General features: G+C 58.8%; 1 long non-coding RNA gene across 1 annotated transcript in view; it reads left to right on the forward strand.

Annotated features, from left to right (window-relative positions):
• The window catches only part of LOC148504043 (uncharacterized), a 60764-nt gene that overhangs the window by 20727 nt on the left and 12962 nt on the right, over positions 1 to 27075 (forward strand). The gene's annotated exons all lie outside the window — the stretch shown is intronic.

A 27075-nucleotide genomic window follows, 5' to 3' on the forward strand; every position in this document is an offset into this window, starting at 1 on the left:
AGAGGGAGGTGTGCAGAGGGCGGTGTGCAGATGGAGGTGTGCAGAGGGTGGTGTGCAGAAGGCGGTGTGCGGTGTGCAGAGGGCCGTGTGCAGGTGGAGGTGTGCAGGTGGAGGTGTGCAGAGGGCGGTGTGCAGATGGAGGTGTGCAGTGGGCGGTGTGCAGGAGGTGTGCAGAGGGCGGCGTGCAGATGGCGTGGTACAGAATGAGGTGTGCAGAGGGAGGTGTGCAGAGGGCGGTGTGCAGAGGGCGGTGTGCAGAGGGCGGTGTGCAGAGGGCGGTGTGCAGAGGGCGTGGTACAGAATGAGGTGTGCAGATGGAGGTGTGCAGAGGGCGGTGTGCAGAGGGAGGTGTGCAGGTGGAGGTGTGTAGAGGGCGGTGTGCAGAGGGTGGTGTGCAGATGGAGGTGTGCAGAGGGCGGTGTGCAGATGGAGGTGTGCAGAGGGCGGTGTGCAGACGGCGGTGTGCAGATGGAGGTGTGCGGTGTACAGATGGAGGTTTGCAGAGGGCGGTGTGCAGAGGGCGGTGTGCAGTCGGCGTGGTACAGAATGAGGTGTGCAGATGGAGGTGTGCAGAGGGCGGTGTGCAGAGGGAGGTGTGCAGGTGGAGGTGTGCAGAGGGCGGTGTGCAGATGGAGGTGTGCAGAGGGCGGTGTGCAGATGGAGGTGTGCAGAGGGCGGTGTGCAGATGGAGGTGTGCGGTGTACAGATGGAGGTTTGCAGAGGGCGGTGTGTAGAGGGAGGTGTGCAGATGGGCGGTGTGCAGATGGGCGGTGTGCAGATGGGAGGTGTGCAGATGGGCGGTGTGCAGAGGGCGGTGTGCAGATGGAGTTGTGCGGTGTGCAGAGGGCGGTGTGCAGAGGGCGTTGTGCAGAGGGCGTTGTGCAGAGGGCGTGCAGATGGGCGGTGTGCAGATGGGCGGTGTGCTGAGGGCGGTGTGCAGAGGGAGGTGTGCAGGTGGAGGTGTGCAGAGCGCGTTGTGCAGAGGGCGGTGTGCAGAGGGAGGTGTGCAGAGGGAGGTGTGCAGAGGGAGGTGTGCAGAGGGCGGTGTGCGCAGGGCGGTGAGCAGAGGGCGGTGTGCAGATGGAGGTGTGCGGTGTACAGATGGAGGTGTGCAGAGGGCGGTGTGCAGATGGAGGTGTGCGGTGTACAGATGGAGGTTTGCAGAGGGCGATGTGCAGAGGGCGGTGTGCAGATGGGCGGTGTGCGCAGGGCGGTGAGCAGAGGGCGGGGTACAGAATGAGGTGTGCAGATGGAGGTGTGCAGAGGGCGGTGTGCAGAGGGAGGTGTGCAGGTGGAGGTGTGCAGAGGGCGGTGTGCAGATGGAGGTGTGCAGAGGGCGGTGTGCAGATGGAGGTGTGCGGTGTGCAGGTGGAGGTGTGCAGAGGGCGGTGTGCAGAGGGCGGTGTGCAGAGGGAGGTGTGCAGAGGGAGGTGTGCAGATGGGCGGTGTGCAGATGGGCGGTGTGCAGATGGGAGGTGTGCAGATGGGCGGTGTGCAGAGGGCGGTGTGCAGATGGAGTTGTGCGGTGTGCAGAGGGCGGTGTGCAGAGGGCGTTGTGCAGAGGGCGTTGTGCAGATGGGCGGTGTGCAGATGGGCGGTGTGCTGAGGGCGGTGTGCAGAGGGAGGTGTGCAGGTGGAGGTGTGCAGAGCGCGTTGTGCAGAGGGCGGTGTGCAGAGGGAGGTGTGCAGATGGAGGTGTGCAGAGGGCGGTGTGCGCAGGGCGGTGAGCAGAGGGCGGTGTGCAGATGGAGGTGTGCGGTGTACAGATGGAGGTGTGCAGAGGGCGGTGTGCAGATGGAGGTGTGCGGTGTACAGATGGAGGTTTGCAGAGGGCGATGTGCAGAGGGCGGTGTGCAGATGGGCGGTGTGCAGAGGGCGGTGTGCAGAGGGAGGTGTGCAGATGGGCGGTGTGCAGAGGGCGGTGTGCAGAGGGCGGTGTGCAGATGGCATGGTACAGAATGAGGTGTGCAGATGGAGGTGTGCAGAGGGCGGTGTGCAGATGGAGTTGTGCTGTGTACAGATGGAGGTGTGCAGAGGACGGTGTGCAGAGGGCCGTGTGCAGAGGGCGTTGTGCAGAGGGCGGTGTGCAGATGGGCGGTGTGCTGAGGGCGGTGTGCAGATGGAGGTGTGCAGAGGGCTGTGTGCAGATGGAGGTTTGCGGAGGGCAGTGTGCAGATGGAGGTGTGCAGAGGGCGGTGTGCACAGGGCGGTGTGCAGAGGGCGGTGTGCAGAGGGCGGTGTGCAGATGGGCGGTGTGCTGAGGGCGGTGTGCAGATGGAGGTGTGCAGAGGGCGGTGTGCAGATGGAGGTTTGCGGTGTGCAGATGGAGGTGTGCAGAGGGAGGTGTGCAGATGGGCGGTGTGCAGATGGGAGGTGTGCAGATGGGCGGTGTGCAGAGGGTGGTGTGCAGATGGAGTTGTGCGGTGTGCAGAGGGCGGTGTGCAGAGGGCGTTGTGCAGAGGGCGTTGTGCAGAGGGCGTGCAGATGGGCGGTGTGCAGATGGGCGGTGTGCTGAGGGCGGTGTGCATGTGCAGGTGGAGGTGTGCAGAGCGCGTTGTGCAGAGGGCGGTGTGCAGAGGGAGGTGTGCAGAGGGAGGTGTGCAGAGGGCGGTGTGCGCAGGGCGGTGAGCAGAGGGCGGTGTGCAGATGGAGGTGTGCGGTGTACAGATGGAGGTGTGCAGAGGGCGGTGTGCAGATGGAGGTGTGCGGTGTACAGATGGAGGTTTGCAGAGGGCGATGTGCAGAGGGCGGTGTGCAGATGGGCGGTGTGCGCAGGGCGGTGAGCAGAGGGCGGGGTACAGAATGAGGTGTGCAGATGGAGGTGTGCAGAGGGCGGTGTGCAGAGGGAGGTGTGCAGGTGGAGGTGTGCAGAGGGCGGTGTGCAGATGGAGGTGTGCAGAGGGCGGTGTGCAGATGGAGGTGTGCGGTGTGCAGGTGGAGGTGTGCAGAGGGCGGTGTGCAGAGGGCGGTGTGCAGAGGGCGGTGTGCAGATGGGCGGTGTGCAGATGGGCGGTGTGCAGATGGGCGGTGTGCAGATGGGAGGTGTGCAGATGGGCGGTGTGCAGAGGGCGGTGTGCAGATGGAGTTGTGCGGTGTGCAGAGGGCGGTGTGCAGAGGGCGTTGTGCAGAGGGCGTTGTGCAGATGGGCGGTGTGCAGATGGGCGGTGTGCTGAGGGCGGTGTGCAGAGGGAGGTGTGCAGGTGGAGGTGTGCAGAGCGCGTTGTGCAGAGGGCGGTGTGCAGAGGGAGGTGTGCAGATGGAGGTGTGCAGAGGGCGGTGTGCGCAGGGCGGTGAGCAGAGGGCGGTGTGCAGATGGAGGTGTGCGGTGTACAGATGGAGGTGTGCAGAGGGCGGTGTGCAGATGGAGGTGTGCGGTGTACAGATGGAGGTTTGCAGAGGGCGATGTGCAGAGGGCGGTGTGCAGATGGGCGGTGTGCAGAGGGCGGTGTGCAGATGGCATGGTACAGAATGAGGTGTGCAGATGGAGGTGTGCAGAGGGCGGTGTGCAGATGGAGTTGTGCTGTGTACAGATGGAGGTGTGCAGAGGACGGTGTGCAGAGGGCCGTGTGCAGAGGGCGTTGTGCAGAGGGCGGTGTGCAGATGGGCGGTGTGCTGAGGGCGGTGTGCAGATGGAGGTGTGCAGAGGGCTGTGTGCAGATGGAGGTTTGCGGAGGGCAGTGTGCAGATGGAGGTGTGCAGAGGGCGGTGTGCACAGGGCGGTGAGCAGAGGGCGGTGTGCAGATGGGCGGTGTGCTGAGGGCGGTGTGCAGATGGAGGTGTGCAGAGGGCGGTGTGCAGATGGAGGTGTGCGGTGTACAGATGGAGGTTTGCAGAGGGCGATGTGCAGAGGGCGGTGTGCAGATGGGCGGTGTGCGCAGGGCGGTGAGCAGAGGGCGGGGTACAGAATGAGGTGTGCAGATGGAGGTGTGCAGAGGGCGGTGTGCAGAGGGAGGTGTGCAGGTGGAGGTGTGCAGAGGGCGGTGTGCAGATGGAGGTGTGCAGAGGGCGGTGTGCAGATGGAGGTGTGCGGTGTGCAGGTGGAGGTGTGCAGAGGGCGGTGTGCAGAGGGCGGTGTGCAGAGGGAGGTGTGCAGAGGGAGGTGTGCAGATGGGCGGTGTGCAGATGGGCGGTGTGCAGATGGGAGGTGTGCAGATGGGCGGTGTGCAGAGGGCGGTGTGCAGATGGAGTTGTGCGGTGTGCAGAGGGCGGTGTGCAGAGGGCGTTGTGCAGAGGGCGTTGTGCAGATGGGCGGTGTGCAGATGGGCGGTGTGCTGAGGGCGGTGTGCAGAGGGAGGTGTGCAGGTGGAGGTGTGCAGAGCGCGTTGTGCAGAGGGCGGTGTGCAGAGGGAGGTGTGCAGATGGAGGTGTGCAGAGGGCGGTGTGCGCAGGGCGGTGAGCAGAGGGCGGTGTGCAGATGGAGGTGTGCGGTGTACAGATGGAGGTGTGCAGAGGGCGGTGTGCAGATGGAGGTGTGCGGTGTACAGATGGAGGTTTGCAGAGGGCGATGTGCAGAGGGCGGTGTGCAGATGGGCGGTGTGCAGAGGGCGGTGTGCAGAGGGAGGTGTGCAGATGGGCGGTGTGCAGAGGGCGGTGTGCAGAGGGCGGTGTGCAGATGGCATGGTACAGAATGAGGTGTGCAGATGGAGGTGTGCAGAGGGCGGTGTGCAGATGGAGTTGTGCTGTGTACAGATGGAGGTGTGCAGAGGACGGTGTGCAGAGGGCCGTGTGCAGAGGGCGTTGTGCTGAGGGCGGTGTGCAGATGGAGGTGTGCAGAGGGCTGTGTGCAGATGGAGGTTTGCGGAGGGCAGTGTGCAGATGGAGGTGTGCAGAGGGCGGTGTGCACAGGGCGGTGTGCAGAGGGCGGTGTGCAGAGGGCGGTGTGCAGATGGGCGGTGTGCTGAGGGCGGTGTGCAGATGGAGGTGTGCAGAGGGCGGTGTGCAGATGGAGGTTTGCGGTGTGCAGATGGAGGTGTGCAGAGGGAGGTGTGCAGATGGGCGGTGTGCAGATGGGAGGTGTGCAGATGGGCGGTGTGCAGAGGGTGGTGTGCAGATGGAGTTGTGCGGTGTGCAGAGGGCGGTGTGCAGAGGGCGTTGTGCAGAGGGCGTTGTGCAGAGGGCGTGCAGATGGGCGGTGTGCAGATGGGCGGTGTGCTGAGGGCGGTGTGCATGTGCAGGTGGAGGTGTGCAGAGCGCGTTGTGCAGAGGGCGGTGTGCAGAGGGAGGTGTGCAGAGGGAGGTGTGCAGAGGGCGGTGTGCGCAGGGCGGTGAGCAGAGGGCGGTGTGCAGATGGAGGTGTGCGGTGTACAGATGGAGGTGTGCAGAGGGCGGTGTGCAGATGGAGGTGTGCGGTGTACAGATGGAGGTTTGCAGAGGGCGATGTGCAGAGGGCGGTGTGCAGATGGGCGGTGTGCGCAGGGCGGTGAGCAGAGGGCGGGGTACAGAATGAGGTGTGCAGATGGAGGTGTGCAGAGGGCGGTGTGCAGAGGGAGGTGTGCAGGTGGAGGTGTGCAGAGGGCGGTGTGCAGATGGAGGTGTGCAGAGGGCGGTGTGCAGATGGAGGTGTGCGGTGTGCAGGTGGAGGTGTGCAGAGGGCGGTGTGCAGAGGGCGGTGTGCAGAGGGCGGTGTGCAGATGGGCGGTGTGCAGATGGGCGGTGTGCAGATGGGCGGTGTGCAGATGGGAGGTGTGCAGATGGGCGGTGTGCAGAGGGCGGTGTGCAGATGGAGTTGTGCGGTGTGCAGAGGGCGGTGTGCAGAGGGCGTTGTGCAGAGGGCGTTGTGCAGATGGGCGGTGTGCAGATGGGCGGTGTGCTGAGGGCGGTGTGCAGAGGGAGGTGTGCAGGTGGAGGTGTGCAGAGCGCGTTGTGCAGAGGGCGGTGTGCAGAGGGAGGTGTGCAGATGGAGGTGTGCAGAGGGCGGTGTGCGCAGGGCGGTGAGCAGAGGGCGGTGTGCAGATGGAGGTGTGCGGTGTACAGATGGAGGTGTGCAGAGGGCGGTGTGCAGATGGAGGTGTGCGGTGTACAGATGGAGGTTTGCAGAGGGCGATGTGCAGAGGGCGGTGTGCAGATGGGCGGTGTGCAGAGGGCGGTGTGCAGATGGGCGGTGTGCAGAGGGCGGTGTGCAGAGGGCGGTGTGCAGATGGCATGGTACAGAATGAGGTGTGCAGATGGAGGTGTGCAGAGGGCGGTGTGCAGATGGAGTTGTGCTGTGTACAGATGGAGGTGTGCAGAGGACGGTGTGCAGAGGGCCGTGTGCAGAGGGCGTTGTGCAGAGGGCGGTGTGCAGATGGGCGGTGTGCTGAGGGCGGTGTGCAGATGGAGGTGTGCAGAGGGCTGTGTGCAGATGGAGGTTTGCGGAGGGCAGTGTGCAGATGGAGGTGTGCAGAGGGCGGTGTGCACAGGGCGGTGAGCAGAGGGCGGTGTGCAGATGGGCGGTGTGCTGAGGGCGGTGTGCAGATGGAGGTGTGCAGAGGGCGGTGTGCAGATGGAGGTTTGCGGTGTGCAGATGGAGGTGTGCAGAGGGTGGAGTGCAGAGGGCTGTGTGCAGAGGGCGGTGTGCAGATGGGCGGTGTGCAGATGGGCGGTGTGCAGAGGGCGGTGTGCAGATGGAGGTGTGCAGAGGGAGGTGTGCAGAGGGCGGTGTGCAGAGGGAGGTGGGCGGTGTGCAGGAGGTGTGCAGTGGGCGGTGTGCAGAGGGCAGTGTGTAGAGGGAGGCTTGCAGAGGGAGGCGTGCAGAGGGCGGCGTGCAGTGTACAGAGGGCGGTGTGCAGAGGGCGGTGTACAGAGGGCGGTGTGCAGATGGAGGTGTGCAGAGTGCGGTGTGCAGAGGGCAGTGTGCAGAGGGCGGTGTGCAGAAGGCGGTGTGCGGTGTGCAGGGGGCCGTGTGCAGGTGGAGGTGTGCAGGTGGAGGTGTGCAGAGGGCGGTGTGCAGTGGGCGGTGTGCAGGAGGTGTGCAGAGGGCGGTGTGCAGAGGGCGGCGTGCAGATGGCGTGGTACAGAATGAGGTGTGCAGAGGGAGGTGTGCAGGTGGAGGAGTGCAAAGGGCGGTGTACAGAGGGAGGTGTGCAGAGGGCTGTGTGCAGATGGAGGTTTGCGGAGGGCAGTGTGCAGATGGAGGTGTGCAGAGGGCGGTGTGCACAGGGCGGTGTGCAGAGGGCGGTGTGCAGAGGGCGGTGTGCAGATGGGCGGTGTGCTGAGGTTGGTGTGCAGATGGAGGTGTGCAGAGGGCGGTGTGCAGATGGAGGTTTGCGGTGTGCAGATGGAGGTGTGCAGAGGGTGGAGTGCAGAGGGCTGTGTGCAGAGGTCGGTGTGCAGGTGGAGGTGTGCAGATGGGCGGTGTGCAGAGGGAGGTGTGCAGAGGGCGGTGTGCAGATGGAGGTGTGCAGAGGGCGGTGTGCAGAGGGAGGTTGGCGGTGTGCAGGAGGTGTGCAGTGGGCGGTGTGCAGAGGGCAGTGTGTAGAGGGAGGCTTGCAGAGGGAGGCGTGCAGTGTACAGAGGGCGGTGTGCAGAGGGCGGTGTACAGAGGGCGGTGTGCAGAGGGCGGTGTGCAGATGGAGGTGTGCAGAGGGCAGTGTGCAGAGGGCGGTGTGCAGAGGGTGTTGTGCAGAAGGCGGTGTGCGGTGTGCAGAGGGCCGTGTGCAGGTGGAGGTGTGCAGGTGGAGGTGTGCAGAGGGCGGTGTGCAGATGGCGGTGTGCAGGAGGTGTGCAGAGGGCGGTGTGCAGAGGGCGGCGTGCAGATGGCGTGGTACAGAATGATGTGTGCAGATGGAGGTGTGCAGAGGGAGGTGTGCAGGTGGAGGAGGGCGGTGTACAGAGGGAGGTGTGCTGAGGGAGGTGTGCAGAGGGCGGTGTGCAGATGGCGTGGTACAGATTGAGGTGTGCAGATGGATGTGTGCAGAGGGCGGTGTGCAGAGGGAGGTGTGCAGGTGGAGGTGTGTAGAGCGCGGTGTGCAGAGGGCGGTGTGCAGAGGGCGGTGAGCAGAGGGCGGTGTGCAGATGGAGGTGTGCAGACGGCGGTGTGCAGATGGAGGTGTGCGGTGTACAGATGGAGGTTTGCAGAGGGCGGTGTGCAGATGGGCAGTGTGCTGAGGGCGGTGTGCAGAGGGAGGGGTGGAGGTGTGCAGAGCGCGGTGTGCAGATGGAGGTGTGCGGTGTACAGATGGAGGTGTGCAGAGGGCGGTGTGCAGACGGCGGTGTGCAGAGGGCGGTGTGCAGAGGGAGGTGTGCAGATGGGCGGTGTGCAGAGGGCGGTGTGCAGATGGCATGGTACAGAATGAGGTGTGCAGAGGGTGGTGTGCAGAGGGTGGTGTGCAGAGGGCGGTGTGCAGAGGGCGGTGTGCAGAGGGAGGTGTGCAGGTGGAGGTGTGCAGAGGGCGGTGTGCAGAGGGCGGTGTGCAGATGGAGTTGTGCGGTGTACAGATGGAGGTGTGCAGAGGGCGGTGTGCAGAGGGCGTTGTGCAGAGGGCGGTGTGCAGAGGGCGGTGTGCAGATGGAGGTTTGCGGAGGGCAGTGTGCAGATGGAGGTGTGCACAGGGCGGTGTGCACAGGGCGGTGAGCAGAGGGCAGTGTGCAGAGGGCGGTGTGCAGAGGGCGGTGTGCAGATGGGCGATGTGCTGAGGGCGGTGTGCAGATGGAGGTGTGCAGAGGGCGGTGTGCAGATGGAGGTTTGCGGTGTGCAGATGGAGGTGTGCAGAGAGTGGAGTGCAGAGGGCGGTGTGCAGAGGGCGGTGTGCAGGTGGAGGTGTGCAGAGGGCGGTGTGCAGATGGGCGGTGTGCTGAGGGAGGTGTGCAGAGGGCGGTGTGCATATGGAGGTGTGCAGAGGGTGGTGTGCAGAAGGCGGTGTGCGGTGTGCAGAGGGCCGTGTGCAGAGGGCGGTGTGCAGTGGGCGGTGTGCAGGAGGTGTGCAGAGGGCGGTGTGCAGAGGGCGGCGTGCAGATGGCGTGGTACAGAATGAGGTGTGCAGAGGGAGGTGTGCAGGTGGAGGAGTGCAAAGGGCGGTGTACAGAGGGAGGTGTGCAGAGGGCTGTGTGCAGATGGAGGTTTGCGGAGGGCAGTGTGCAGATGGAGGTGTGCAGAGGGCGGTGTGCACAGGGCGGTGTGCAGAGGGCGGTGTGCAGAGGGCGGTGTGCAGATGGGCGGTGTGCTGAGGTTGGTGTGCAGATGGAGGTGTGCAGAGGGCGGTGTGCAGATGGAGGTTTGCGGTGTGCAGATGGAGGTGTGCAGAGGGTGGAGTGCAGAGGGCTGTGTGCAGAGGTCGGTGTGCAGGTGGAGGTGTGCAGATGGGCGGTGTGCAGAGGGAGGTGTGCAGAGGGCGGTGTGCAGATGGAGGTGTGCAGAGGGCGGTGTGCAGAGGGAGGTTGGCGGTGTGCAGGAGGTGTGCAGTGGGCGGTGTGCAGAGGGCAGTGTGTAGAGGGAGGCTTGCAGAGGGAGGCGTGCAGTGTACAGAGGGCGGTGTGCAGAGGGCGGTGTACAGAGGGCGGTGTGCAGAGGGCGGTGTGCAGATGGAGGTGTGCAGAGGGCAGTGTGCAGAGGGCGGTGTGCAGAGGGTGTTGTGCAGAAGGCGGTGTGCGGTGTGCAGAGGGCCGTGTGCAGGTGGAGGTGTGCAGGTGGAGGTGTGCAGAGGGCGGTGTGCAGATGGCGGTGTGCAGGAGGTGTGCAGAGGGCGGTGTGCAGAGGGCGGCGTGCAGATGGCGTGGTACAGAATGATGTGTGCAGATGGAGGTGTGCAGAGGGAGGTGTGCAGGTGGAGGAGGGCGGTGTACAGAGGGAGGTGTGCTGAGGGAGGTGTGCAGAGGGCGGTGTGCAGATGGCGTGGTACAGATTGAGGTGTGCAGATGGATGTGTGCAGAGGGCGGTGTGCAGAGGGAGGTGTGCAGGTGGAGGTGTGTAGAGCGCGGTGTGCAGAGGGCGGTGTGCAGAGGGCGGTGAGCAGAGGGCGGTGTGCAGATGGAGGTGTGCAGACGGCGGTGTGCAGATGGAGGTGTGCGGTGTACAGATGGAGGTTTGCAGAGGGCGGTGTGCAGATGGGCAGTGTGCTGAGGGCGGTGTGCAGAGGGAGGGGTGGAGGTGTGCAGAGCGCGGTGTGCAGATGGAGGTGTGCGGTGTACAGATGGAGGTGTGCAGAGGGCGGTGTGCAGACGGCGGTGTGCAGAGGGCGGTGTGCAGAGGGAGGTGTGCAGATGGGCGGTGTGCAGAGGGCGGTGTGCAGATGGCATGGTACAGAATGAGGTGTGCAGAGGGTGGTGTGCAGAGGGTGGTGTGCAGAGGGCGGTGTGCAGAGGGCGGTGTGCAGAGGGAGGTGTGCAGGTGGAGGTGTGCAGAGGGCGGTGTGCAGAGGGCGGTGTGCAGATGGAGTTGTGCGGTGTACAGATGGAGGTGTGCAGAGGGCGGTGTGCAGAGGGCGTTGTGCAGAGGGCGGTGTGCAGAGGGCGGTGTGCAGATGGAGGTTTGCGGAGGGCAGTGTGCAGATGGAGGTGTGCACAGGGCGGTGTGCACAGGGCGGTGAGCAGAGGGCAGTGTGCAGAGGGCGGTGTGCAGAGGGCGGTGTGCAGATGGGCGATGTGCTGAGGGCGGTGTGCAGATGGAGGTGTGCAGAGGGCGGTGTGCAGATGGAGGTTTGCGGTGTGCAGATGGAGGTGTGCAGAGAGTGGAGTGCAGAGGGCGGTGTGCAGAGGGCGGTGTGCAGGTGGAGGTGTGCAGAGGGCGGTGTGCAGATGGGCGGTGTGCTGAGGGAGGTGTGCAGAGGGCGGTGTGCATATGGAGGTGTGCAGAGGGTGGTGTGCAGAAGGCGGTGTGCGGTGTGCAGAGGGCCGTGTGCAGGTGGAGGTGTGCAGGTGGAGGTGTGCAGAGGGCGGTGTGCAGATGGAGGTGTGCAGTGGGCGGTGTGCAGGAGGTGTGCAGAGGGTGGCGTGCAGATGGCGTGGTACAGAATGAGGTGTGCAGGTGGAGGAGTGCAGAGGGCGGTGTGCAGAGGGAGGTGTGCAGAGGGCGGTGTGCAGACGGCGTGGTACAGAATGAGGTGTGCAGATGGAGGTGTGCAGAGGGCGGTGTGCAGAGGGAGGTGTGCAGGTGGAGGTGTGTAGAGCGCGGTGTGCAGAGGGCGGTGTGCAGATGGAGGTGTGCAGAGGGCGGTGTGCAGATGGAGGTGTGCAGAGGGCGGTGTGCAGACGGCGGTGTGCAGATGGAGGTGTGCGGTGTACAGATGGAGGTTTGCAGAGGGCGGTGTGCAGAGGGCGGTGTGCAGACGGCGTGGTACAGAATGAGGTGTGCAGAGGGAGGTGTGCAGGTGGAGGTGTGTAGAGCGCGGTGTGCAGAGGGCGGTGTGCAGATGGAGGTGTGCAGAGGGCGGTGTGCAGATGGAGGTGTGCAGACGGCGGTGTGCAGATGGAGGTGTGCGGTGTACAGATGGAGGTTTGTAGAGGGCGGTGTGCAGAGGGAGGTGTGCAGATGGGCGGTGTGCAGATGGGCGGTGTGCAGATGGGCGGTGTGCAGAGGGCGGTGTGCAGATGGCGTGGTACAGAATGAGGTGTGCAGAGGGCGGTGTGCAGGTGGCGGTGTGCAGAGGGCGGTGTGCAGAGGGCGTTGTGCAGATGGGCGGTGTGCAGATGGGCGGTGTGCTGAGGGCGGTGTGCAGAGGGAGGTGTGCAGGTGGAGGTGTGCAGAGCGCGGTGTGCAGAGGGCGGTGTGCAGATGGAGGTGTGCAGAGGGCGGTGTGCGCAGGGCGGTGAGCAGAGGGCGGTGTGCAGATGGAGGTGTGCGGTGTACAGATGGAGGTGTGCAGAGGGCGGTGTGCAGATGGAGGTGTGCGGTGTACAGATGGAGGTTTGCAGAGGGCGATGTGCAGAGGGCGGTGTGCAGATGGGCGGTGTGCAGACGGCGGTGTGCAGAGGGAGGTGTGCAGATGGGCGGTGTGCAGATGGCATGGTACAGAATGAGGTGTGCAGAGGGCGGTGTGCAGAGGGAGGTGTGCAGGTGGAGGTGTGCAGGTGGAGGTGTGCAGAGGGCGGTGTGCAGAGGGAGTTGTGCGGTGAACAGATGGAGGTGTGCAGAGGACGGTGTGCAGAGGGCGGTGTGCAGAGGGCGGTGTGCAGATGGGCGGTGTGCAGATGGGCGGTGTGCTGAGGGCGGTGTGCAGATGGAGGTGTGCAGAGGGCTGTGTGCAGATGGAGGTTTGCGGAGGGCAGTGTGCAGATGGAGGTGTGCAGAGGGCGGTGTGCACAGGGCGGTGAGCAGAGGGCAGTGTGCAGATGGGCGGTGTGCTGAGGGCGGTGTGCAGATGGAGGTGTGCAGAGGGCGGTGTGCAGATGGAGGTTTGCGGTGTGCAGATGGAGGTTTGCATAGGGCGGTGTGCAGGTGGAGGTGTGCAGAGGGCGGTGTGCAGATGGGCGGTGTGCAGAGGGAGGTGTGCAGAGGGCGGTGTGCAGATGGAGGTGTGCAGAGGGAGGTGTGCAGAGGGAGGTGGGCGGTGTGCAGTGGGTGGTGTGCAGAGGGCAGTGTGTAGAGGGAGGCTTGCAGAGGGAGGTGTGCAGAGGGCGGCGTGCAGACGGCGGCGTGCAGTGTACAGAGGGCGGTGTGCAGAGGGAGGTGTGCAGAAGGCGGTGTGCAGAGGGCCGTGTGCAGGTGGAGGTGTGCAGAGGGCGGTGTGCAGATGGAGGTGTGCAGAGGGCGGCGTGCAGATGGCGTGGTACAGAATGAGGTGTGCAGATGGAGGTGTGCAGAGGGAGGTGTGCAGGTGGAGGAGTGCAGAGGGCGGTGTACAGAGGGAGGTGTGCAGAGGGAGGTGTGCAGAGGGCTGTGTGCAGATGGCGTGGTACAGAATGAGGTGTGCAGAGGGAGGTGTGTAGAGCGCGGTGTGCAGAGGGCGGTGTGCAGATGGAGGTGTGCAGAGGGCGGTGTGCAGATGGAGGTGTGCAGAGGGCGGTGTGCAGATGGAGGTGTGCGGTGTACAGATGGAGGTTTGCAGAGGGCGGTGTGCAGAGGGCGGTGTGCAGATGGGCGGTGTGCAGAGGGCGGTGTGCAGATGGCGTGGTACAGAATGAGGTGTGCAGAGGGCGGTGTGCAGATCGAGGTGTGCAGGTGGAGGTGTGCAGAGGGCGGTGTGCAGATGGAGTTGTGCGGTGTGCAGAGGGCAGTGTGCAGAGGGCGTTGTGCAGATGGGCGGTGTGCTGAGGGCGGTGTGCAGATGGAGTTGTGCAGAGGGCGGTGTGCAGATGGAGGTGTGCGGTGTGCAGAGGGCGGTGTGCAGATGGAGTTGTGCGGTGTGCAGAGGGCGGTGTGCAGAGGGCGGTGTGCAGATGGGCGGTGTGCTGAGGGCGGTGTGCAGAGGGAGGTGTGCAGGTGGAGGTGTGCAGAGCGCGGTGTGCAGAGGGCGGTGTGCAGATCGAGGTGTGCAGGTGGAGGTGTGCAGAGGGCGGTGTGCAGATGGAGTTGTGCGGTGTGCAGAGGGCAGTGTGCAGAGGGCGTTGTGCAGATGGGCGGTGTGCAGATGGGCGGTGTGCTGAGGGCGGTGTGCAGATGGAGTTGTGCAGAGGGCGGTGTGCAGATGGAGGTGTGCGGTGTGCAGAGGGCGGTGTGCAGAGGGCGGTGTGCAGATGGAGTTGTGCGGTGTGCAGAGGGCGGTGTGCAGAGGGCGGTGTGCAGATGGGCGGTGTGCTGAGGGCGGTGTGCAGAGGGAGGTGTGCAGGTGGAGGTGTGCAGAGCGCGGTGTGCAGAGGGCGGTGTGCAGATGGAGGTGTGCAGATGGCGGTGTGCGCAGGGCGGTGAGCAGAGGGCGGTGTGCAGATGGAGGTGTGCGGTGTACAGATGGAGGTGTGCAGAGGGCGGTGTGCAGACGGCGGTGTGCAGTGTACAGATGGAGGTTTGCAGAGGGCGATGTGCAGAGGGCTGTGTGCAGATGGGCGGTTTGCAGAGGGAGGTGTGCAGATGGGCGGTGTGCAGAGGGCGGTGTGCAGAGGGCGGTGTGCAGATGGCATGGTACAGAATGAGGTGTGCAGAGGGCGGTGTGCAGAGGGCGGTGTGCAGAGGGAGGTGTGCAGAGGGCGGTGTGCAGATGGAGTTGTGCGGTGTACAGATGGAGGTGTGCAGAGGACGGTGTGCAGAGGGCGGTGTGCAGATGGGCGGTGTGCTGAGGGCGGTGTGCAGATGGAGGTGTGCAGAGGGCTGTGTGCAGATGGAGGTTTGCGGAGGGCAGTGTGCAGATGGAGGTGTGCAGAGGGCGGTGTGCACAGGGCAGTGTGCAGAGGGCAGTGTGCAGAGGGCGGTGTGCAGATGGGCGGTGTGCTGAGGGCGGTGTGCAGAGGGCGGTGTGCAGATGGAGGTTTGCGGTGTGCAGAGGGTGGAGTGCAGAGGGCTGTGTGCAGAGGGCGGTGTGCATAGGGCGGTGTGCAGGTGGAGGTGTGCAGAGGGCGGTGTGCAGATGGAGGTTTGCGGTGTGCAGATGGAGGTGTGCAGAGGGTGGAGTGCAGAGGGCGGTGTGCATAGGGCGGTGTGGAGGTGTGCAGAGGGCGGTGTGCAGATGGGCGGTGTGCAGAGGGAGGTGTGCAGAGGGAGGTGTGCAGATGGAGGTGTGCAGAGGGCGGTGTGCAGAGGGAGGTGGGCGGTGTGCAGGAGGTGTGCAGTGGGCGGTGTGCAGTGGGTGGTGTGCAGAGGGCAGTGTGTAGAGGGAGGCTTGCAGAGGGAGGCGTGCAGAGGGCGGCGTGCAGTGTACAGAGGGCGGTGTGCAGAGGGCGGTGTGCAGAGGGCGGTGTGCAGAGGGCGGTGTGCAGAGGGCCGTGTGCAGAGGGCCGTGTGCAGGTGGAGGTGTGCAGGTGGAGGTGTGCAGAGGGCGGTGTGCAGATGGAGGTGTGCAGTGTGCAGAGGGCGGTGTGCAGAGGGCGGCGTGCAGATGGCGTGGTACAGAATGAGGTGTGCAGATGGAGGTGTGCAGAGGGCAGTGTACAGAGGGAGGTGTGCAGAGGGCGGTGTGCAGATTGCGTGGTACAGAATGAGGTGTGCAGATGGATGTGTGCAGAGGGCGGTGTGCAGAGGGAGGTGTGCAGGTGGAGGTGTGTAGAGCGCGGTGTGCAGAGGGCGGTGTGCAGATGGAGGTGTGCAGAGGGCGGTGAGCAGAGGGCGGTGTGCAGATGGAGGTGTGCAGAGGGCGGTGTGCAGACGGCGGTGTGCAGATGGAGGTGTGCGGTGTACAGATGGAGGTTTGCAGAGGGCGGTGTGCAGATGGGCAGTGTGCAGAGGGAGGTGTGCAGATGGGCGGTGTGCAGATGGGCGGTGTGCAGATGGCGTGGTACAGAATGAGATGTGCAGAGGGCGGTGTGCAGGTGGAGGTGTGCAGGTGGAGGTGTGCAGAGGGCGGTGTGCAGAGGGCGGTGTGCAGATGGAGTTGTGCGGTGTGCAGAGGGCGTTGTGCAGATGGGCGGTGTGCAGATGGGCGGTGTGCTGAGGGCGGTGTGCAGATGGAGTTGTGCAGAGGGCGGTGTGCAGATGGAGGTGTGCGGTGTGCAGAGGGCGGTGTGCAGAGGGAGGTGTGCAGATGGGCAGTGTGCAGAGGACGGTGTGCAGATGGCGTGGTACAGAATGAGGTGTGCAGAGGGCGGTGTGCAGAGGGAGGTGTGCAGAGGGCGGTGTGCAGGTGGTGGTGTGCAGAGGGTGGTGTGCAGAGGGTGGTGTGCAGAGGGCGGTGTGCAGATGGAGTTGTCCGGTGTGCAGAGGGCGGTGTGCAGAGGGCGTTGTGCAGATGGGCGTTGTGCAGATGGGCGGTGTGCTGAGGGCGGTGTGCAGAGGGAGGTGTGCAGGTGGAGGTGTGCAGAGGGCGGTGTGCGCAGGGCGGTGAGCAGAGGGCGGTGTGCAGATGGAGGTGTGCGGTGTACAGATGGAGGTGTGCAGAGGGCGGTGTGCAGATGGAGGTGTGCGGTGTACAGATGGAGGTTTGCAGAGGGCGATGTGCAGAGGGCGGTGTGCAGATGGGCAGTGTGCAGAGGGCGGTGTGCAGAGGGAGGTGTGCAGATGGGCGGTGTGCAGAGGGCGGTGTGCAGATGGCATGGTACAGAATGAGGTGTGCAGAGGGCGGTGTGCAGAGCGCGGTGTGCAGAGGGCTGTGTGGAGGTGTGCAGGTGGAGGTGTGCAGAGGGCGGTGTGCAGAGGGCGGTGTGCAGATGGAGTTGTGCGGTGTACAGATGGAGGTGTGCAGAGGGCGTTGTGCAGAGGGCGTTGTGCAGAGGGCGTTGTGCAGAGGGCGTTGTGCAGAGGGCGGTGTGCAGATGGGCGGTGTGCAGATGGAGGTGTGCAGAGGGCTGTGTGCAGATGGAGGTTTGCGGAGGGCAGTGTGCAGATGGAGGTGTGCAGAGGGCGGTGTGCACAGGGCGGTGAGCAGAGGGCAGTGTGCAGAGGGCGGTGTGCAGATGGGCGGTGTGCAGATGGAGGTGTGCAGAGGGCGGTGTGCAGATGGAGGTTTGCGGTGTGCAGAGGGTGGAGTGCAGAGGGTGGAGTGCAGAGGGCGGTGTGCAGAGGGCGGTGTGCAGAGGGCGGTGTGCAGAGGGCGGTGTGCAGAGGGCGGTGTGCAGATGGGCGGTGTGCAGAGGGAGGTGTGCAGAGGGCGGTGTGCAGATGGAGGTGTGCAGAGGGAGGTGGGCGCTGTGCAGGAGGTGTGCAGTGGGCGGTGTGCAGAGGGCAGTTTGTAGAGGGAGGCGTGCAGAGGGCGGCGTGCAGTGTACAGAGGGCGGTGTGCAGAGGGCGGTGTACAGAGGGCGGTGTGCAGATGGAGGTGTGCAGAGGGCGGTGTGCAGAGGGTGGTGTGCAGAAGGCGGTGTGCGGTGTGCAGAGGGCCGTGTGCAAGTGAAGGTGTGCAGAGGGCGCTGTGCAGGAGGTGTGCAGAGGGCGGCGTGCAGATGGCGTGGTACAGAATGAGGTGTGCAGGTGGAGGAGTGCAGAGGGCGGTGTACAGAGGGAGGTGTGCAGAGGGAGGTGTGCAGAGGGCGGTGTGCAGATGGCGTGGTACAGAATGAGGTGTGCAGATGGAGGTGTGCAGAGGGCGGTGTGCAGAGGGAGGTGTGCAGGTGGAGGTGTGTAGAGCGCGGCGTGCAGAGGGCGGTGTGCAGATGGAGGTGTGCAGAGGGCGGTGAGCAGATGGAGGTGTGCAGACGGCGGTGTGCAGATGGAGGTGTGCGGTGTACAGATGGAGGTTTGCAGAGGGCGGTGTGCAGATGGGCAGTGTGCAGAGGGAGGTGTGCAGATGGGCGGTGTGCAGATGGGCGGTGTGCAGAGGGCGGTGTGCAGATGGCGTGGTACAGAATGAGGTGTGCAGAGGGTGGTGTGCAGAGGGAGGTGTGCAGGTGGAGGTGTGCAGAGGGCGGTGTGCAGATGGAGTTGTGCGGTGTGCAGAGGGCGGTGTGCAGAGGGCGGTGTGCAGATGGGCGGTGTGCAGATGGGCGGTGTGCTGAGGGCGGTGTGCTGAGGGCGGTGTGCAGATGGAGTTGTGCAGAGGGCGGTGTGCAGATGGAGGTGTGCGGTGTGCAGAGGGCGGTGTGCAGATGGAGGTGTGCATAGGGCGGTGTGCAGATGGGCGGTGTGCAGATGGGCAGTGTGCAGAGGGCAGTGTGCAGAGGGCGGTGTGCAGAGGGTGGTGTGCAGAAGGCGGTGTGCGGTGTGCAGAGGGCCGTGTGCAAGTGAAGGTGTGCAGAGGGCGGTGTGCAGATGGAGGTGTGCAGTGGGCGGTGTGCAGGAGGTGTGCAGAGGGCGGCGTGCAGATGGCGTGGTACAGAATGAGGTGTGCAGGTGGAGGAGTGCAGAGGGCGGTGTACAGAGGGCGGTGTGCAGATGGCGTGGTACAGAATGAGGTGTGCAGATGGAGGTGTGCAGAGGGCGGTGTGCCGAGGGAGGTGTGCAGGTGGAGGTGTGTAGAGCGCGGCGTGCAGAGGGCGGTGTGCAGATGGAGGTGTGCAGAGGGCGGTGAGCAGATGGAGGTGTGCATAGTCATTAGGGAGCGGCGTGTGATAGAGTCACTGATAAAGGGAAGTATAGACCGTATACAGCTACAGTCATTAGGGAGGGGCGTGTGATAGAGACACTGATAAAGGGAAGTATAGAGCGTATACAGGTACAGTCATTAGGGAGGGGCGTGTGATAGAGACACTGATAAAGGGAAGTATAGAGCGTATACAGGTACAGTCATTAGGGAGGGGCGTGTGATAGAGACACTAATAAAGGGAAGTATAGACCGTATACAGCTACAGTTATTAGGGAGGGGCGTGTGATAGAGACACTGATAAAGGGAAGTATAGAGCGTATACAGCTACAGTCATTAGGGAGGGGCGTGTGATAGAGACACTGATAAAGGGAAGTATAGACCGTATACAGCTACAGTCATTACGGAGGGGCGTATGATAGAGACACTAATAAAGGGAAGTATATACCGTATACAGCTACAGTCATTAGGGAGGGGCGTGTGATAGAGTCACTAATAAAGGGAAGTATAGAGACTGTATACAGGTACAGTAATTAGGGAGGGGCGTGTGATAGAGACACTAATAAAGGGAAGTATAGACCGTATACAGCTACAGTAATTAGGGAGGGGCGTGTGATAGAGACACTAATAAAGGGAAGTATAGAGACCGTATACAGGTACAGTCATTAGGGAGAGTCGTGTGATAGAGACACTAATAAAGGGAAGTATAGACCGTATACAGCTACAGTCATTAGGGAGGGGTGTGTGATACAGACAAAGGGAAGTATAGAGACCGTATACAGCTACAGTCATTAGGGAGGGGCGTGTGATAGAGACACTGATAAAGGGAAGTATAGAGACCGTATACAGGTACAGTCATTAGGGAGGGGCGTGTGATAGAGACACTAATAAAGGGAAGTATAGACCGTATACAGCTACAGTCATTAGGGAGGGGTGTGTGATAGAGACACTGATAAAGGGAAGTATAGACCGTATACAGCTACAGTCATTAGGGAGGGGCGTGTGATAGAGACACTGATAAAGGGAAGTATAGAGACCGTATACAGGTACAGTCATTAGGGAGGGGCGTGTGATAGAGACACTAATAAAGGGAAGTATAGACCGTATACAGCTACAGTCATTAGGGAGGGGCGTGTGATAGAGACACTAATAAAGGGAAGTATAGAGACCGTATACAGCTACAGTCATTAGGGAGGGGCGTGTGATGGGATTGGGGATCTTGTGTTGTTGTGCTATTGTTCTCCAACTTATCATTTATTTGTAATTATTCTGGATGGCTACAAATTGTGCCTCTTCCTCAGTGTCAGTCATACTACACCTATTCCATACAGGCCCCCATCCCCTCTGTGCCCCCCACCACCATCAGTCCGTTTCCTGTCCATGCTGGGGACGGTGTGACGGATGTTACTGGGTGCCCCATATATCTCACTGGTATTAATTTCTACAGAATTCTCACCAATATTGGCTCAGACTATAACATGGCGGCCTCCTCTGTGTTTAGGTGACAGACTCGCTTTGGTGTACTGTGCAGCATGAAATAAAATTATACCTGGTATTAATTAACCTGACGCTGCGAGGGCTGATAGTCATCTCCTTCCCATGCTGAGTGATGTGAGGGTGGCTGCCTGCACGGTCCCTCCTATATACAATGAGATAACCCAGGGGACTGAGTTACTGTGCGTTTATACCACCGGGGCTTGAGGGGACATAACAAATACGTAGCATTCTGCGTTTTTTTTCCTGGGGATTTATTTTATTATATTGAACCTTGTTTTTTACTGCCTGAGTTTGCTGACCTTCATATTACCGTACATGGCTGCTTTTGGCCCGGCTACACCCATGCATGCTTGTACGCAGACCAGGCATCTCTACAGTCTGCACTAAACCAGGCCCCAGGAATCTGCTCTGTACGATCGGATAGGTGGATCTATAGGAGAGGTTTCATTCAGTATCTGATCTAGAAGACAGACCTAGGGGTCTATTTACTAAGCAGACAGAGTGAAAAGTGATCAGAAAGTGATAAGGTACCAGCCAATCAGCTCCCAACTGTCATTTTTCAAACACAGCCTGTGAGATGACAGTTGGGAGCTGATTGGCTGGCACCTTATCACTTTCTTATCACTTTTCACTCTGTCTCCTAACACTGCTTAGTAAATAGACCCCCTAGTATCCATGTTTAATAAAGACTTGAGGTATTTTTGTTTCACGCGAGTTACCCGTGGTGGCATAGCTCGTTACCCTGTGCCTGAGAAGATGCCACACCTGGATGCTGTTTAATGAATGAACTCTGTCTCTTTCCATGAAACCAGACACCTCAAACTTCAAGGAACAACTTCTTTCATGTCCTGCCAGACGCTCCTGGGAAGTGCTGGCTCTGCAGGAGGCACTGAGAGGGCAGCTAATGATCAGATTGTGTGCATGGGGTTACCCTGGCACAACCACGTCACATAGCCTTTTATCATGTCACTCTCATTGTCACCTTACATTGGAAGAGCAGCTCTGGCTTCTGGGGTGAAACTGATCATAAATAAAAAGTGAGAGGTAATAAGGTGGGAAGCTGCCTGCCAGACCTGTGTGTGGTGTGTATTGCTGTATTCTGCTCACCAGGTGGCGCCCTTTCACTGCTATCACTTATTTCATTGTAATGTTAGTTAGACATTGATGTAAATGAACTCAATCTGTAGCTGTGTAATGTGAGATGCAATCTGGCAGGAACATGACAAATCATTTTAATAAGACAAATGCTGTTCATTTTTCTTTATATATTCCTCTGAATGATTCATGTCCAATCGTTTTTAACTTTTAAGTAATGCACTTAAAATAGGTTTTGTTTTCTTCATGCGTGCCATCACCACAATCATGACCGTTGTCCAGCCAGTCTCTCCTTACAGCACATAGCGGGTCTTTCTCAGGTCATTCCTTTCCCTACGTCTTCCAACCAGTCCTTATATCAGGGAGAGGAGTGACCTCCAACCAGTCCTTATATCAGGGAGAGCAGTGACCTCCAACCAGTCCTTATATCATCGAGAGGAGTTTCCTCCAACCAGTCCTTATATCAGGGAGAGGAGAATCCTCCAACCAGTTCTTATATCAGGGAGAGGAATGTCCTCCGACCAATCTTTATATCAGGGAGAGGAGTGTCCTCCAACCAGTCCTTATATCAGAGAGAGGAGTGTCCTCCGACCAGTCCTTATATCAGGGAGAGGAGCGTCCTCCGACCAGTTCTTATATCAGGGAGAGGAGCATCCTCCGACCAGTTCTTATATCAGGGAGAGGAGTGTCCTCCGACCAATCTTTATATCAGGGAGAGGAGTGTCCTCCGACCAGTCCTTATATCAGAGAGAGGAGTGTCCTCCGACCAGTCCTTATATCAGGGAGAGGAGTGTCCTCCGACCAGTCCTTATATCAGGGAGAGGAGTGTCCTCCGACCAGTTCTTATATCAGTGAGAGGAGTGTCCTCCGACCAGTCCTTCTATCTGTCCTTATACCTGGAGACGAGTATTCTCCAACCAGTCCTTCTATCAGGGAAAGGAGTGTCCTCCGACCAGTCCTTCTATCTGTCCTTCTATCAGGGAGAGGAGTATTCCCAAACCAGTCCTTCTATCTGTCCTTATATCATGGAGAGGAGTGTTCTCCAACCAGTCCTTATATCAGGGAGAGGAGTGTTCTCCAACCAGTCTTCTATCTGTCCTTATATCAGAGAGAGGAGTATTCTCCAACCAGTCCTTATATCTGTCCTTCCATCAGGGAGAGGAGTATTCTCCAACCAGTCCTTCTATCTGTCCTTATATCAGGGAGAGGAGTATTCTCCAACCAGTCCTTTTATCTATCCTTATATCAGGGAGAGGAGTGTTCCCCAACCAGTCCTTCTATCTATCCTTATATCAGGGAGAGGAGTATTCTTCAACCATTCCTTCTATCTGTCCTTATATCATGGAGAGGAGTGTTCTCCAACCAGTCCTTCTATCTGTCCTTATATCTGGAGAGGAGTATTCTCCAACCAGTCCTTGTATCTGTCCTTCCATCAGGGAGAGGAGTTTTCCCGAACCAGTCCTTCTATCTGTCCTTATATCATGGAGAGGAGTGTTCTCCAATCAGTCCTTCTATCTGTCCTTATATCATGGAGAGGAGTATTCTCCAACCAGTCCTTATATCTGTCCTTCCATCAGGGAGAGGAGTATTCTCCAACCAGTCCTGCTATCTGTCCTTATATCATGGAGAGGAGTGTTCTCCAACCAGTCCTTCTATCTGTCCTTATATCAGAGAGAGGAGTATTCTCCAACCAGTCCTTATATCTGTCCTTCCATCAGGGAGAGGAGTATTCTCCAACCAGTCCTTCTATCTGTCCTTATATCAGGGAGAGGAGTATTCTCCAACCAGCCCTTCTATCTAGCCTTATATCAGGGAGAGGAGTGTTCCCCAACCAGTCCTTCTATCTATCCTTGTATCAGGGAGAGGAGTATTCTCCAACCAGTCCTTCTATCTGTCCTTATATAATGGAGAGGAGTATTCTCCAACCAGTCCTTCTATCTGTCCTTATCTCTGGGAGAGGAGTGTTCTCCAACCAGTCCTTCTATCTGTCCTTATATCAGGGAGAGGAGTGTTCCCCAACCAGTCCTTCTATCATGGAGAGGAGTGTTCTCCAACCTGTCCTTCTATCTGTCCTTATATCAGAGAGAGGAGTATTCTCCAACCAGTCCTTATATCTATCCTTCCATCAGGGAGAGGAGTATTCTCCAACCAGTCCTTCTATCTGTCCTTATATCATGGAGAGGAGTATTCTCCAACCTGTCCTTCTATCTATCCTTATATCAGGGAGAGGAGTATTCTCCAACCAGTCCTTCTATCTATCCTAATATCAGGGAGAGGAGTATTCTCCAACCAGTCCTTATATCTGTCCTTCCATCAGGGAGAGGAGTTTTCCCAAACCAGTCCTTCTATCTGTCCTTATCTCAGGGAGAGGAGTGTTCTCCAACCAGTCCTTCTATTTGTCCTCATATCAGGGAGAGGAGTGTTCTCCAACCACTCCTTCTATATGTCCTTATATCAGAGAGAGGAGTGTTCTCCAACCAGTCCTTCTATCTATCCTTATATCAGAGAGTGGAGTGTTCTCCAACCAGCCCTTCTATCTTTCCTTATATCAGAGAGAGGAGTATTCTCCAACCAGTCCTTATATCTGTCCTTCCATCAGGGAGAGGTGTATTCTCCAACCAGTCCTTCTATCTGTCCTTATAACAGGGAGAGGAGTGTTCCCCAACCAGTCCTTCTATCTGTCCTTATATCAGGGAGAGGAGTATTCTCCAACCAGTCCTTCTATCTGTCCTTATATCAGGGAGAGGAGTATTCTCCAACCAGTCCTTCTATCTGTCCTTATCTCAGGGAGAGGAGTGTTCTCCAACCAGTCCTTCTATCTGTCCTTATATCAGGGAGAGGAGTGTTCCCAAACCAGTCCTTCTATCTGTCCTTATATCAGTGAGTGGAGTTCTCCCAGAATATTCCTGTCCGTAAATCCATGAGTGGAGTGTTCCCTGACCTGTCCTGCCCTTATATCACTGAGTAGAGTTTTTCCCCGACCAGTCCTGTCCTGATGTCAGTGAGTGGAATATTCCGCGACCAGTCCTGTCCTCTTGTCAGTGAATGGAGTATTCCCTTTTGTCATTGTCCTGTGAGTAATATAGATAAGTGTTTTTCTGTCCTTTTAAAGGAAAATATAGTTTGACGTTGAATTCTATTACAATTATTACCCTTCTTATGTTTCCAGTTTGATGTCTGGTAATATTTAGCTTTCCTTTGTTAATGTATTACATGTAGCCAGCGAACCCCTCTATTAGACAGGACGATGGGGCTGGTGAGACAGGAAAAGGTTCACTTTCCCACACATTCATCACACTCATCACACATGGGTCAGTAACCTCATATCAGGCAACAGGCAGCGATGGTCTCCGACTCGTATCAGGCGACAGGCAGCGATGGTCTCCGCCTCGTATCAGGCGACAGGCAGCGATGGTCTCAGCCTCGTATCAGGCTACAGGCAGTGATGGTCTCAGCCTTGTATCAGGGGACAGGCAGCGATGGTCTCCGCCTCGTTTCAGGCGACAGGCAGTGATGGTCTGAGCCTCGTATCAGGCTACAGGCAGTGATGGTCTCAGCCTCGTATCAGGCAACAGGCAGTGATGGTCTCAGCCTCGTATCAGGCAACAGGCAGTGATGGTCTCAGCCTCGTATCAGGCAACAGGCAGCGATGGTCTCAGCCTCATATCTGGCGACATGCAGCGATGGTCTGAGCCTCGTATCAGGCAACAGGTAGCGATGGTCTCTGCCTCGTATCAGGGGACAGGCAGCGATGGTCTCCGCCTCGTATCAGGCGACAGGCAGCGATGGTCTCCGCCTCGTATCAGGCGACAGGCAGCGATGGTCTCAGCCTCATATCAGGGGACAGGCAGCGATGGTCTCAGCCTCGTATCAGGGGACAGGCAGTGATGGTCTCCACCTCGTTTCAGGTGACAGGCAGCTATGGTCTGAGCCTCGTATCAGGCTACAGGCAGTCATGGTCTCAGCCTCGTTCAGGCAACAGGCAGCGATGGTCTCTGTCTCGTATCAGGCAACAGGCTGCGATGGTCTCCGCCTCGTATCAGGGGACAGGCAGGGATGGTCTCCGCCTCGTATCAGGCGACAAGCAGCGATGGTCTCAGCTTCGTATCAGGTGACAGGCAGCGATGGTCTCCGCCTCGTATCGGACGACAGGCAGCGATGGTCTGAGCCTCGTATCAGGCAACAGGTAGCGATGGTCTCAGCCTCGTATCAGGCGACAGGCAGCGATGGTCTCAGCCTTGTATCAGGCGACAGGCAGCGATGGTCACAGCCTCATATCAGGCGACACGTAGAGATGGTCGCAGCCTCATCTGATGTTAAACAGATCCGATTTTTATCAGTATACAGCCACACTGGGACATTGGACCTCATTCAGAGTCGGTCGTTGCGGCCGCTCGGTCGTACGCAGCCGATGTTCTCTAAACTGCGCATGTGTAAAATTCGCAATGCATTTGCGCAAACTAGCTGTTACGATTAGAAATTTCTCTCTCCTTGAACACAGTCAGGTCGGTAGTTTGAGTGACAGATTGAGGCGTTTGTGGGTGGTAACAGGGGAAGGTGCTTGAAAACGGGGGAGTGTAGATCTGAACGCAGGCGTGCCTAATTATACGAACGGCGTTTTATGGGAGTGCATAATTAACAAAGTAGTGTCATAGCACACGTGACATGGGAGGGTTTTACACTGACATGATCGTAGAGCTTAAGAGAGGGTATGGTCAGCCTTAAGCTCTGCGATCAGCTCCGATGGGTGCCGATGGTCGCGATTAATCCTTATATCCCAGGAGATGACGTGTGTTGTGATCGAGAAGGGGGCGTGATTTAGTCTTACGACCGCTTCTTACCCTCGGTCGTTCAGCTAACGATCTCATCTTAGCGACGCAACTTGTGATCGCTTCATTTGCATATCCGGCCCCTTTCTCCTACGACCGAGCGGCCGCAACGACCGGCTCTGAATGAGGCCCAATGTCACTACAGATGTAATTGGAATTCTATCATTCTAATACAAAGACTAATCATATTACAGCTTTGTATGTCTGTGCATGGACAATTACTATAACAATACTAAAACTGCAGTGATTGGTAATTGTTACAAGCTAATATTGTAACTACACTGGTCGAGTGTTGTATTATTGTGTGTGAATTTTTTATTACCATATTAGATTTGTTAATCTGACTTCCAGCGCTGCTTTAATTTATATATACATGTAATAAAGGAGGCCCTGCACTTTAATGGAACAGGAATGCTGTATAATATAGACTCTCTCCATAAGCCGAGCTCTCTGCCAATCCCGCTACTTGCTTCTGGGCCTCCTCGGCTAACATGTAGATGTGTTTGTACGCAGTGTGAGGCACCGTCACTTAGTACTGAAGCCCGAGGTGTTGTGTGCCTCGATTTCTGCGAGCTGTGGGTGGGGTTAGAGATAAAGGGGCCATCCTCCTTGTTTGGTGCCTCACAGCACTTTGGGATATAGTTTACCGGTGCCTCTGCCTCAGGGAGGTTCTGATGTAGCGGCACATGAAACCATTGCTGGATCTATATGCTGTATACACTGAACACAGACAGGAGGCACCAGAGGAACAACATGTGTCAGTGTGATGTGTAATACATGTCCGGCCACGCTGACTGCGCTGTGCGTGCCTCCTATCACCGGTTATTATTTTCATTTATTTTTTTAAATCCTAATCTGCCGGCCGTGGTTTAGGATGCGGGCTGTACTTTCACAGAGATATGTCAGTGTGCAGCAGGCAATTTAGGAATAACTGATGTTAACCTCTGCCATTCAACGGACAGTAAAATACTAAAGACCCCCTGCTGGCAGTACTACATATTATCACACATGTATAGAGTGTAATCCTGTGTACGAGGCCTCCTGTCCTCTCTGCCTGCTATTCCCCACTCTGGCTCTTCACTACTTTTGCTCCCAGTTATAAAGCACAGTGGAAAACCCTTGCGCTGTATACATCGTAATCACACCCTGGATGTCTGTTCTCTTTCTCTAGGCACAAGTAGCGGGGTCTCCTCATTCCTCACCAAGCCATGGTGCCAATCGCTCCATGCCCATGCCAGTCCACTCCACGTCTGCCAGCTCCACACCTACCCATGTTCCTCAGGACTCCATAGCCGGACTAGGAGATGTACAGGAGGCATTTGCACACGATAAGTGTTTGCCGGTTGCGTGACTAGTATAGAGGTGACATTACTATCAGAGTCAATGTAACGGAACATGATTGTGGTCCCCGCTCCTCCTTAGCTGTATGTGGGTCCAGCACGGACACCGTACACCACTCGGCCTCAGCCGGGACCAACAAACGATTCCAGGCAGCTCTCTTGTGTCTATGACTCATATTCATAACCAATTGTAGTGCTTACACGTGAGATCAATGCTGTGTCCGAGGCATGAGGCACTGATTCTTGGTGGTGGATGACGTTTTATGTTTTGACTGGCTTTCAGGTACCAGGAGAATACAATGAACTACCCGAGTAGTTGGAAGGTTCCGTATCCGTAAAGCATTGGTGGTTCAGTGGTAGAAT

This window comes from Taudactylus pleione, unplaced genomic scaffold (assembly GCF_031769625.1).
Source record: "Taudactylus pleione unplaced genomic scaffold, aTauple2 ptg000470l, whole genome shotgun sequence".
NCBI classification, from domain to species: Eukaryota; Metazoa; Chordata; class Amphibia; order Anura; family Myobatrachidae; genus Taudactylus; species Taudactylus pleione.